At 36.4% G+C, this 11,690-nt stretch overlaps 1 long non-coding RNA gene across 2 annotated transcripts in view; it reads right to left on the bottom strand.

Moving 5' to 3' along the window:
- Nucleotides 1-11,690, bottom strand: part of LOC104913987 (uncharacterized) — a 517,821-nt gene that overhangs the window by 85,181 nt on the left and 420,950 nt on the right. Inside the window, exons 12-13 of one of the 2 annotated variants that reach the window (XR_014887668.1) lie at nt 9,839-9,919; nt 8,273-8,530 (exon numbers count right to left, since the gene is read on the bottom strand). The exons of the other annotated variant lie outside the window; for it this stretch is intronic. This is a non-coding gene — a long non-coding RNA (uncharacterized LOC104913987). The remainder of the gene's footprint in view (nt 1-8,272; nt 8,531-9,838; nt 9,920-11,690) is intronic. 2 annotated transcript variants of the gene reach the window in all.

Below are 11,690 nucleotides of genomic sequence, written 5' to 3'. Positions count from 1 at the left end.
CACAGGAATATTATGCATTAATGCACCAACATTAAACAGTTAATATGAAGTCATTTGAATTTCATGTCATAATATAAAGGCAAAATGAGCATATTCAGAATCATGCACTTACAAAGTTGCATAAAGATACAGACAACAAATGAAATATAAATTTTCTTCATATATTTTTACATCAAAGTCAAGTCCCAAAGGCATCTGTCTCTAGAGATACTTTACTTAGCCCTGATGATGTCATCAGGATTTTACTGCTCTGTATCAAGTTTACGCATATTCAGGTTATATTCACAAAAGGGAATATATTCCGTTCAGGGATTCCCACTGAGTTTCCTCATGTAAGAAGATAATGTCCTTTTCTCAACTTTCTCCAAGTTTTCTTCCTCACCATTCCCTAGATTGGACAAACCCAGAAACCGAAAGATTGAGAAGGGCTGAGAAACATAATCAGAGGGATTTCTTTACGAAACTTAAAAAAGGACTACAGTTACTTCTCTTTTGGGAATCTACATCTGAACTGACAATAAAAGTATGTTATTTTCATTTCTGTTTGTTCTGCATAAATTAGAGCTTTAAAGGTACAGCTGTCCCTCATGCATTTTAATTATGACAAGTACAATTCTTATGAACAGTATAACTCTATAATTACTAATATTTATCAAAGAAACAATACTGGGACTAGATTGTGGATGTAAAACACTCCATAATAGACATGGAGTTCTCAAGATAAAAATAACATAATTAAAACTCTACCTCAGATCTAGCCAGGTAGAAATAGTATGCTTTAATAACTAAAACCAAAAGTGCGCAAGAATGAAGACTTTAAAGGATAGAGAAGAAGTAGAAGCTCACTCAGTATTTAAACAGAACTTTGAAGGTTTTAAGAGAACAGCAGAGGAAAGTATTTAAAGCAGTGTTAGTGAGTGAACAAAATGGGTCAGCTGTTAAGATACACTCGTTGTTCTGAAAAGAAGCAAGGTAAAGCAATTGCAAAATTTGCACTTATTCTCATTTTTATTATCCAGAAACGTTGTCAATCATAACTTTTCATGGTATTTTGTTTTTCTAGTTCTAGACATCAAGGAAGAATGAAAATTTACAAGACATAACTTTCTCTTAAAACATTATCTAATTTTATAGAATTTAGGGTACCTAGGCCAATTTACAGTTGGCAAGGCAGGCTTCCTCCACTAGCAGAAAGCAATATGTTGCCCTGAACTCAATGATCATGGATGTATATGTCACATTAGTTCTTTGCTGATGAAAAACCCATTCTGATATACCATGTTTATATCAGACCCTTTATCTTTTTTTCTCTTTTGAGCTGATTTTTGTAATAGATGCCCTTATTTCTCATTACTTCCATTTAAAAGCCCTAACTAACACTGTTTCAGCTTCTTATTACTCTCAGTTTTAATGGTTTTCCTAGAATTTAAATTCAGTTGTTTTTCTTTTTAGGTGCTGTCTTCTTTTTAACACTCACTGTCTAGGGCTCCTCTACTTTGGCCTTTTTCTGATAACATAGAACAACCAAACAGTATTTTTCTAGAATACATTCCTACTTAAAATCTTTTCCAACCCCAAATCACATGGATCTGTTCTTACAAGTTTTTTCTCCCTAATGTCATTTTCAGTACTTCTAATTCTAGGTAAGGTATTTCTTTGCCTAAAATTCTATGCTAATCTATGCAATGCAGGAAAAAAACAATTTTAAATGCTAGCTTATGGCAAACACAGTTGCACTGATGTGTCTCCTGGAGTTTTCCATTCTTCTAATGGCAACAAATACAAGTGATGGCAGATTATAAACCAGCAGAATTTTTTTATTTTTTGATGATATTTGGAAATATAAAAGGAAAAATAATTATCATTACTATTTGGCCTATAGCTCACTTATCTGTTGTAAGTTTTGGCTAGTTGATTTCCATTACTGCTCCCTTTTTGTAATAAGCAGCTCTTCAAGCTTTTCCCTCTGATTATAAAAGACTCAGATATTTGCTAATGTTAGATAAAAAACAGGGCAATAGGAGAAAACTGTAAGCACTCAGAAAAAAAAGATCATGAAAAAATACCCCTTGAATCAGCTTTCTAAAACACAGAAATACCTGAAGCAAAACCAAATCAAAGCCTATGCTTGACTGCATTGAAGGCATTCTCCCAGGAGACGAGGACCTATTCCCATTTTTGTGAATTGCAAAGAAACAATTTCAAAATGGGAGATCAGATAGATACTGCCAGCAGACACCTTCACACTCTCACAGGCATGGGAAATCAGAAGTATAAAAATGGATCCAGGGAAAAAAAGCTTAAATCAGGATCCATCACTTCCTAGCTGTTGGCTAGGCTATAAATTGAATTTAAAATATGTTAGAAAAAAAATCTTTGTCCAGAGGCATTTCCAAATACTGGCTTAAGCAAGTAAATGGAGACAATGGTTGGTGAGTACAAGCATCTTAGAGGAAGTCTTAACACTGAGCCGACTCCAGGCATTGTCATTCCAAGTCTAAACTGTTGACTAGAGGAGCTTTATGGCTCTATTCTTCTCTGAGTTTTGGCAAGACGTCTAAAAAATTTAATGTAGAGAGTTAATCCTTGACATGCAACAGTGCAGCCTTGCCAGTTAACTATGTCTGTCTGTACATTAAACACCTCGGTGCTACTGAAATGCAACCTATTCTTAAAGCTGTTTCCAACATAGTTCAGTGTAAGCAATATGGCTGGTGCCCAAGATTGGCTTACACCTCACATTCAAATCCATTGCAGTTCTAAATCAGTACAAGCTAGTTTTATCTGTGTTTGCTGCAGTATGCATAACTCCAGTGTGTTCTGACCCTCAGCTGATTTGTGCTGAGTGAGGTTTGAGGACACTCACAACCCAGAGTCCCTAAGAATGCAGGTGCTTCAGCAGCAATTTAGTGACAAGGAGTGCCAATGGTTTCCAAATAAAAGATATTTCCGTCTTGTCACTTGGAAGACCTAAAATACGTAAGTATTACTAAAACTTAGTAATACTTAGTAATACATCACATGATGAATTTCATCATGTAATATAATTACAAGAGTTTTAGTTTGCTCTTCATACACTTTTTCTAGTGCATGCTTTTCAGATATTTACAGATGTTGCAGAGATGCCTCACCTGATCCATAAAAATAAACTTGGGAGGCGGATAGTCGCCCTACATCTGTGTCCTACTTCCCCTGAGAAAGGCTAAAGAGATGGCCCTAAGATACAAGAGTATAGATCTGTGCCTCTTGCTCTGTGCTTCCACTAACTGAATTCAGAGTTTGGCTGTTTATGAATGCTCTGATGGCAGCACTGCATTCAGGCCTTCCTCAGTCAGCTAAGCTGACTTTTTGCATCCTGGGATCCTATTCCACCAGCTGAATCCTTAGGTTTAAACGTCCAGCACTCACACACTGGGCTAATCTCATCATCACTGTTCTAAAATAATTGAAACAGGTACTGAACTGTGTCTGCATATAGATAAATAAAAAGTCTCACTCAGATAATAATCATTTTACAGAGTTACGCAATTGCAGAAAGCAAAATGCTCATGCAGTCTCTCTCTTTGGGAGTCTTCCAATGATTAAAAACAACTACTAGGAAAGTAAGGCGATTGTCTAGGACAATTAGGAGACTTTGTTTCATAGAATCATAGAATATCCTGTGTTGGACAGAACCTATAAGGATCATCAGATCCAGCTTCTGGTTCTACACAGGACCACCCCAAAATCAGACCATATGACTGAGAGCAATGTCCAAACATTCCTTGAACTCTGGCAGCCCCGGGCTGTGAATGACCACTGCCCTGGGGAGCCTGTTCCAGGGCTCAACTTCATATGAAGAGCCTTTCCCTAACCCCAGCTGTCCCTCCCCTGACACAGCTCCATGCCGTTCCCTCAGCCCCTGTCACTGTCACAGAGAGCAGAGTTCAGCGTTGCCCCTCCACTCCTTGTGAGGAGCTGCAGCTGCCATGAGGCCTCTATCAGCTCCACTGCTCTATGCTGAGCAAACACAGGGACCTCAGCTGCTCCTCACGCGTTTTTTCCCTGCAGACACTTCACCATCTTGGTAGCCTTCTTTGGACACTATCTAATTGTTTTATGCCCTTTATTTCCATCTGTATGAGGGCGGTAATACACAGCCTTGAGCAAATTGTGCCTGTGAGTTGGATTTCTCCATCTTTAAATGGGTTTTTGGTTGTTATATTTTATTTTGTAAAGCACTAAGATCTACAGATACAAGAGGTAGTATCATTGTTTCACAATTTTATCTTGACAAGCTTAAAATGAATTCTACTATGCCAGTGGCACTGCTATTTGGTTGTTTATCATGCACATTTTCATCATCCAGGAACAGATGTACTTTCTGGATAGTCTTCAAGATTGTTTTACAGAGAACTTGAGACTATTTTGTTTTAATTTTCTTTCTTTTGTTGCTTATTTTCTTTAAGCATTTTATCCTCAGGGACTTGGCTAAGCTGTGACCATTAAAAAATTATACAGCAATATGTAGTTTCTGTTTTCCATTTAAGCTAAATTTTACACAAATAAATCTCAAAGGATTGAATATACCTTCTCCATTTTTCTGACTGACTTCCTATGAATGCTGCTTTCTGTCTGGGCAACGTCCCTCCTCTCTGTAGAACAATTATTAAAACCAAATGTTGCCTGAACTATGGATCATGTTTGCCTTGCTCCTAGAATTAGAAGCATAGTGATTTCCTTACCTTCCTGTTTGTCCAAGTTCTGTCATCAGGTTTACACAAACAAGTCAGGCAGTCTTTCCTGAGGCCAAGGAAATGATGACAAGAAGAAAGCAGAGCAAATGAAAGTTGCAGAAAGAGTGACCTATTCCAAAAAACCCCAGCAAATTTCTCAAATCCATTCCAAAGAGGACCAAACTGCTAACATAAACCTAATCTATCAGAAGTATTCTTAATCCAGGTCACGACCTTGTTTTCTGTCCCCTTACTTTACTGTTATTAAAGGTGGAGTACTTCAAAATTGACATATTTTTAAGTTTTGAAATGGACTCAGACTTCAGACGGTTATGGCTGAAACCAGTCACAATTTGCAAAGAAATATGCTGTGATCAGCTGCAGGAAAAAAAAAAAAAAAAAAAAAAAAAAAAAAAGAAGCAAAAGGATTTCAAAATTGCTTCAGAATAGAGTCATAAAGTCACTACAGCAGAGACTTCCAGAACTGTGCAAGAGTTGCATGTATGTAACTCCCGTTACATTTTATAGGCACTGTATATCTGTGTTGTCTTAGCTGTTCTGAAAAAAAAACCCACTTCAGTCAGTATGATTAATGCCTAATAACATAATACTGAATTTATTGCCTAATTTGGACTCTCTCTGCAGACTGAAGCATTCTTCTCGAATTCTAAAAGCTTCTAGAGTAGCTTCAAATACAAATCTTAAGAAAATAAATCTTATTTCAGAAACAATTCCTTCTATTCCTCAAGTATTAAGCAGGGAGCCAGAAAGAGACTTAAGACCTAGTATTCTGTATTCTGACATATTGCATCTACAAACAGGCTGGAAGCAAGCTGAGTCAGTCTGGGAATATTTTGGTAAGCCCAGGAAGCAACACTGTCAAGGAAGCAAAGAAATCTAACCTATCCTTATTTAATACTGAATTAACATTTATTTCAGCTAGACTGCATTTCTAGAGGAACTTTCAGGTAGTAGATAATCTATCCTTTACATTTGTAGTTCTACCTCTGGGTTTAAACAGTCCTAAAAGCTGGTTAAGATGTGGAAAGGCAACCTTTCCAGCAGGACCCGAAGAAGTTTTGTCTCCACACAAAGTCTGTTCCAAAGTACAGAAGCACTCCTTAGCAATGGATAGAGAATTTCTGAACATTTTGCATGAGTGTGTTGGCTGGTTCTTCCAGCCCTGCACAAACCAGATTCCCATGACACATCATAACAGGATCATTGCTCTACAATACAGAATAAAAAGTCCCACAATCCCCAGTACATATAACAAGATACACCATCTAATAAAACTGCCTGGATAGATCTTGCCTGAATGTTGCTCACAGAGGTGAAGTTACAAATGGGTACCATAACTTATTATTATGCCATTCTGTGCGAAGCCAGTAATACACTTAAAGAGGTATGACTTTCACAAGGCTGGTGTATTTCAACCACAGCTACAGGGCAAATTGTTTATTAGTACGTATACCTTGCATACTAATTAGTAGATGCCATGACACCAAGCAAGATACCTATTAATGGATTAAATTCTAGAATGCTGGTGTGTCTAGTTTTGCTATTCAAAAGAATATGTATTTTTTATACAAGAATGAATGCAAAAATAGACTTGGAATTTATATAATGGTGTAAGCTCTCCTTGCTATCTTACAAATATACAAATTAATTGTTTTGACTTAAGTAAATATGTTCTTAAATAGTTTATAATTGTTACTATAAATAATGCAAGAGAGAGGATATTCACTGGAATCTCAAAGATACAATTAGATTTCACCAACATATTCCAGACTAATGTCTCCCAAAAATACAATAAGAGGAATACTTTTTTTATTTTCTGATTGGTACATACAAAGAGTTCTTAAATCTTCACATCAAGAAAAAAGCTTGCAAAACTATGGAAGTACAGAACATGGATGTAAGTCTTGTTTCATTTCAAGAGGGTGTTCATGGGAAAAAAACCATCAGTGAGTTTCAGTTCAGTAGCATCTCCCTGCCATTGTTTGTAACAAACCCTTTAATACAGTAATACTTTTTGTCATCTTCAGGACATCATACACTTTTCTCTGAAGCTACAGATGCAAAGCAGAAGATTCACAGATTTCATACCCTGATCTACATTATCCCTCTTCTGGTTCTCAACGTTCAAAGCAAGTTCTGGCAAAGAACTGGCCAAAACATTAGCTAATGAATCTGTTGAGTTTATTGTCTGTGATCTACCACCAAAACCAAAAGAGAAACAACTACTTATGATAAGGGAGTGAAACAGAGGTAAAAGTCTGAAGCCGAATGAGAAAAATGAGGAAGCCGTGTAAGTGGAAAACTACGCTAGAGAAGAATTTAAGGCTGAGAGAGGCGGGATTGTTCAATCCAGAGAAGAAAAGACTGAGGGCATCTTATCAATGCTTATAAGTACCTAAAGGGTAGATGTCAAGTGGATGGGGCCAGGCTCTTTTCAGTGGTGCTCAGTGATAGGATAAGGGGCAATGGGCACAAACCGGAGCATAGGAAGTTCCGTATGAACATGAGAAAGAACTTAATTGATGGTGACAGAGTACTGGAACGGGTTGCCCAGAGAGGTGGTACAGTCTCCTTCTCTGAGAGATTCAAGATCTACTTGGACACCTACCTGTGTAGCCTGCTTTAGCAGGGCAGTTGGACTGGATGATGTTCAAAGGTTCCTTCCAACCTCTACCATTCTGTGATTCTGTGATTTAGCATCTTGAAATATAAATCCACCCAAAAATATGGAGAGATTATTAATTTCTTCCAGTTAATTCTAATAGATTCCACCTCATCTCTTTTTTTTTCCTATGTAAAATGTGTAAATCTATAGTAAAAATTGTACAAACTGACATTTTTAGGTGTTCATTGTACTGTTCTTAGTTCTGCACATTGTAGGCTTGCTTGTGCATACATACAGACAACAGCAGCAGAATTAAACATGAGATGTCAAACATCATTTAAAGTACACACTTAAAAATTATCTCCCTTCTTCCCCTTTCATCCTCCTTTTTCCTTACAAGCCACCTTTTTCTCATTTTTTCCCTTTTCCCCCTTATTTTCCTCTATCTTTTGTCAGTCTTTTCTCCTTCTCCTAAATCTTTTCTTCAATCTCATTCTTTTTTGCCTTTCAAATTAGCTTTTAGCTAAATTGTTCTCAATACATTTTGGATAAATGCAAACTGAATTGATACCACAGGCACTGGTCACTTCTATTGTGTCACTTATTCTTTGCTAGTGCCTGCAATAATGTATTGTGTTCACATTATATCCAATACATATATATATATTGTTTCAGTTAATAGAAAGCAATTTCATATTGATTACAGATGCTTCAAATGCATCTTTACTGGGAAAAAAAGAAAAAGCAATGTAATAAGATGAAGAGTAAGTATAATAATCTGGCCTCATGACAATACACAGTGTGTGTATATATGAAAAAGATTATAAGAGCTCAAAGACACAAAGATGAAGGGAAAAGGATTGTTATTCCATGTACGCAAAAGGCTAGGTTTCCTAATGAATGGCACTTAAATTAATGAACATTCCTTTACCTTGACACCAGCCATGTTACTCCATGTTACCAGCCTCCTTCTTTGTCATCTCCTTCCAGATCCTATAGCCTGGAGGAGGAGGAGAAGAGAGCAAAGAAGGACAAGAGGGCAGGGCTGTTCTCAATCTATCCGAAGAGACAGGAACTTTGCAGAGCCTTCAATTATAGTAATAATAACTCTATGAAGATTGGGTTGAATCTTCGAATCTTCCGATTGTTGAATCATTCCAATGAAATCAAATATTAGAACTAGCTTTTGCTAGTACATGTGAAAAGTTGAAAGAGAAAGTGAGGAAAAAAAAAAAGAGAGAAGAAATGTGAAAGTTTAATTAAAAAGTGATTGAAAAAAATTGGGTGTGATTACCATTGTAAACTTTCTTTGCTTGTACAGTACAGCAGCAGCAGAAGGAATTCTTCTTGGTGATGTTGGTTTGGCTTTAGTCCAAGACCTGTGCTATCAAAGCATTTTATCTTTACATTTTCTTTCTTTGTTTTTACTGGGATTGCTGTAAAAGTTATTTTTACATTAATGTTCTTATTTTATTCCTCTCCCTCAAAATTCCTTTCCTTTAATCTGCTCTTAAGAAAATTTGGCAGAAAATTTTCCTCTCCATATAAAGAGATAGGAAAAAGGTCTTTTGCTCTCTTAAACTATTCTTGGACTTGTTAGATACAGAGGAGGAAGTGGAGAATCATAACAAAGGAAAATAAAAGATAAAGTTACAGTCTTTGCTCATTTAAAGCTACTCCAGTAAGCATAAACCACAAGCAGATTCAAACTTGCATTAACAATAATTATTACTTTGCCCATTTTCTGTTGGTTTGCCTATTCCAAACACATGCTTATTCATGTAGCGAATACTTAGGCAAGATGATGTTATTTAGTTCATTCATTGTGGTTGTTTTGTGCCCATGGCTTTTTGATGTAATTTTGTTTGGACAAAGTTTTAGAGGCACATACAAAAAAAAATTAAACTTGACATGTTGCCTCTTGGAGGTGATGCAAAACCAACCTTAGTCACTCTTTTTATTAATGTAATATATTGTTAATATTCTTATTACTATCTATAATTTATTCTTGGCAGCATTGGGAAGGCCTCCCTGCTCACTCCAGGTTAAACAATCAAACTTTTTTATCTAATTCAAAATAGAAATAAGACTGGTTCCAGAGAACCTGATGATCCCTATCTTACCATTTGAAGAAGAGAAAAATACACTATTTTGCTTCAACTTTTCCCCTTTCACAGTTACATCACCCTTGCAGGTTCAAAAGAGCAAAACACCGTTGACCTCCTTGTGAACTCACACCTAAACTGTTTCACAGAAATACCGGCAAGAGGTGCTCAAGCACTAGCTACATGCTGTCCCTTAAGATTTGCATGCTGCCTCAACTTCTCAGCTTCACCACTTAGGGGAAAAACATCTAAAGCTATTTGTGAAGTAGTATCTTCCACGGTATAAAAAGTGCTATTTAAGGAAGTATTAAGTGCGACTGGCTTAAGTGCACAGTGTAGATAATATTAACTGTGGCTTTATTTAAATTCAGAAATCACCTGCATTTACTTACTTTTTTATAGAGACTTTTTCTTTTTGGTCATGCTATGGATGTGGTCGTGAGATGTTTGACTAGATCCATGGTGAGTAGTGACTGTGGAGAGAAAAAATAGTTTGGTCCCAAACCACACAAAAGTTTCGTGACTGTAATGAATTACAGTTTTAATGATCAGCAGCCAAGACAAATTAAATTGTGGTGTTGAATTGTGGTGCCCTATTAAAAAAAAAAAAAAAAAAAAAAAAAAAGTGTCAAATCAGTCATTTGATCTCCCTAGTAGGAACCTATTACAAAAGAAGCAGTGCACATCATGGAAGAGGTCTTGGAAAGTATGGTCTTGGAAATTAATTATTTTCACATTCCTATAATCTGTGTTGTCAAATGTCTAAAATCAGAAATGAAGAGCACCTTTGCAGGAAGCATCAGAAAATATGTCTGTATTTATGTGTCTTAATTGCAAAACAGAATCACCACTTCTCTGTAATGAAAACCTCTATTAAGAGACAGCCCAGTTTGGCAAGTGTGAGGCAAGGGCTTAGAAGGGTCTTCATAAAGCCTCGTGGCAAGGCAAGGCTGAGACTCAGAGGACTGAAGCAGGGCTTTCTTGTTCTCCCAGAGACAGACTGTATTCTCAGCAGAGGCACAGCAACACAACAATGTGGTCAAGAGTAGCACATCAAAGTGTGCTGAAATTCATATCCATCCTGATAGGGCCACCTGATAAGAACCTGCTCTCCTGATCTGATGCTGATCTGTCTGATCACAAGGATTAGACATATACACAAGTTTTACTTCCAATATATTACATTTATTTATTTATTTCTACATTCATTAAAAAATAATAAGAAGAAAAGTTGCCTGTACTTGTGTCCTCTCTGAGTGCAACAGCTCATTCTCCAATGATTTTAGATTCATTCAGTCTTATTTCAAATGCAGCCTTTCATACCTGTCAGCAATGATGTAAATTCTCCCAGAAACAAGAAACATCTCACTTGCTGAGTCCTGGAACCCTGTTTGCCTTTTTCTTTGCAGTTATACAGCCAGGGTAGCATGTGATCACCTCCAAGATTAATGCACACATCTTTCTATTCTTCAAAATATCTTTTTCAATGCTTCCAGTACTCCTCCTTGACATACAGCATTCAGCAAAGGTAAAAAAGCATTTTTTGACACTTTAGTCCTCAAGTCCATAACCTTCAATGTTCTACTAATAAATCAACCCTTCATTTGCTCTTCCATTCCTCAGAGGGAAGAAGGTACTCCATTACAAAATCTATGCTCCACCCGTTGCCAATACCGATGAAGTTTGCATCACAAACAACTCTCACTAGCACGTTCCTTAATTTAAGAGTATTAATAAAATATTAAGTAAGAAAAGCCTGAGGAATGAATTTTATCCATTTATCCTTTATCCATTACCTCCTTCTTCTCCAAGTCAAAAAAAAAAAAAAAAAAAAAAAGCTAATTTGTTATTGATCTCAGATTTCTGTTACTTCTCCCCATCTTTTTCATCTTCTTCAATATAGTTAGTTTTCTGTGTGGTGCTATTTCAAATTAATTACACAAGTCCACACAGACTAAAATCTCATCTTTCCCTTGCGTACAAAATCAGTTACTTAAAATCTTCATTTAATGAAAATATCAGGTTATCTGACATGATCTTGCTTTAATAAACATTTGCTGTGATATATCCCATTTTTTATTTGCTGCTATATTTCAGTTATTGCTTCAATAAAGACTCGTTGAAATGACATAAATTACTGAGGCAGATTAAAAACCTGGTGGAGGAGCTTGGACAAATTAACTTCACATCTTTCACATTCCAAACTTACAGGGGGAATAATAATACAGTTTATTTATTTAAGAG

This window comes from Meleagris gallopavo, chromosome 1 (assembly GCF_905368555.1).
Source record: "Meleagris gallopavo chromosome 1, MGAL_WU_HG_1.1, whole genome shotgun sequence".
NCBI classification, from domain to species: Eukaryota; Metazoa; Chordata; class Aves; order Galliformes; family Phasianidae; genus Meleagris; species Meleagris gallopavo.
Note: the sequence above shows the minus strand (reverse complement) of the source record. Positions and strands in the feature narration are given on the sequence as shown.